Here is a 1962-nt window from a genome sequence, read left to right on the forward strand (position 1 = left end):
TCCAATATATTTTTATTTGAACCCAATAATCCATTGGAAACTTTGACACCTTTGAGTATTTGTAAGACTGCAAGAAAATAAGAAAATAAGTTAAAAGGTCTTTTCAAACAAAATCTTGTATCCTTAAAGATTATCAACTTCAAATGATTTTCTTATTTTAAAGCTATAAATAAATGTCAGAAGACAATATGGCTTAAAATAAAACTTTTTTTTTTTTTTTTTTTTTTTTTAACCAGAACATTTATTGCATGACTAATCGCTGACATTCTTAAGATGAACTGGATGCTGCAACAGCTGCCCTCTTGGGTTTAGGTGTTGTTCCTTCACGGAATCCATGCCTGAATCTGCGGTATACAATTTTTAGGTGCCTCATTCGACCAGTTCCGGTGGTATTTCGTCTTTTAGCCTTGGCACTCCAGTTATACTTTCTCTTGCGCTTGGCAGGGTAGCCACATTTGCGACAGGTCGACTTCTGAAGGTGGTAGGCCTTAGAGCCACAGCGGCGGCACAATGTGTGCGTCTTATTGCGACGCTTTCCAAACGATGACGTTCCCTTCGTCATCTCGCTTCTGCAGCCGAGACCAGAGAGACCGGAAGAGCAAAATAAAACATTTCTATATATAAACAGGCTAATCTTCTCTTATCACTTGAAACCATTTTTAGGAAATACAGGAAACAATGAAAGATGAGGCACATCACAGCACTTGAACATTGCTTTTTACATAATGTTTTTCTCTCTGGTTTATTTTCTTCTTCTCCACTCACCTTTCCTTAGAGTGTCCACACTATCTAACAATGGCTTCAGCCAGGGTCAATAACCACATTTGCTTCGCTTGTGCCTCAGAGTCTTCCATCACAATGGGTGTGAACGTCCTCCCTCTCTCTCATCGACTGTTACTTGTTGGTTCATGTCTTCCACGCCTGTCTGCCCCTTATTCATTTCTGTCTGCTCCTCTTCCCTCTGTCATAGCAGTTCCTGAAATCCTGCTTTCTCTGCAAGTTTTCCTTGCACTAACCTCATCTGCCTCAGATCACTCCATTAGATAATGTCAACTTTTATATAGATTTAATATGACTTTAAATTTTACTCAATAGTTTGCAGTTGTTCTCAAACCATGCTCATTGACGGCCACCCACTTCCGCACACAATCCATTTGGATTCTAAGTTCTAGCAGAAAACTAGTGGCATCTTTTTTCCTAGAACTGCAATGCCCAGTACAGTAGCCATTAACTATTTAATTTCAAATATTTAAATTTTAAATAATTAACACTAAATAAAATAAGTTGGCCAGGCACGGTAGCTAATGCCCATAATCCCAGCACTTAGGGAGGCCTAGGTGGGAGGATCACCTGAGGCCAGGAGTTCAAGAGCAGCCTGACCAACAGGCGAAAACCCGTCTCTTCTAAAAATACAAAAATTAGCCAGGCACGGTGGCAGGCACCTGTAATCCCAGGTACTCGGAAGGCTGAGGCAGGAGAATTGTTTGAACTTGGAGGCAGAGGTTGCAGTGGGCCAAGACTGTGCCACTGTCCTCCAGCCTGGGCAACAGAGTGAGACTCCATCTGAAAATAAATAAACAAACAAACAAACAAACAAGATAAATTAACATTAAATAAAATTAAGAATTCAGTTTCTCATTTGCATTAGCCAGATTTCAAGTGCTCAATAGCCACATGTGGCTAGTTGCTATCATGTCAGACAATATAGATACAAAATATTTCTATCATTGCAGAGCGTTCTTGCTGGGGCTCAGAAAATCATACCCCAAAGCATGGCACTTTGACATGGGGAGTACTTTAAACTAAAAATAGCCTCAGAACCAAGGTCTCTCTGAACTCCTCCTGCCCTCCAGCCCATCCCACAAGGACAAGCTTTCTCTAAAGTTTCTTTATCTGATGAAGAAAGCTCCCCCAGAAGGAATGCAATTGTCTTGAGCCTTGTCCCTATAACCTCATCGAACA

At 40.7% G+C, this 1962-nt stretch overlaps 1 pseudogene across 1 annotated transcript; it reads right to left on the reverse strand.

Moving 5' to 3' along the window:
- Positions 1-205: 205 nt before the first annotated feature.
- Positions 206-596, reverse strand: LOC115899881 (annotated as a pseudogene). The gene has a single exon (XR_004059465.1). The product of XR_004059465.1 is annotated as a 60S ribosomal protein L37 pseudogene (transcript).
- Positions 597-1962: the final 1366 nt, after the last annotated feature.

This window comes from Rhinopithecus roxellana, chromosome 10 (genome assembly GCF_007565055.1).
Source record: "Rhinopithecus roxellana isolate Shanxi Qingling chromosome 10, ASM756505v1, whole genome shotgun sequence".
In the NCBI taxonomy this organism is placed as follows: domain Eukaryota; kingdom Metazoa; phylum Chordata; class Mammalia; order Primates; family Cercopithecidae; genus Rhinopithecus; species Rhinopithecus roxellana.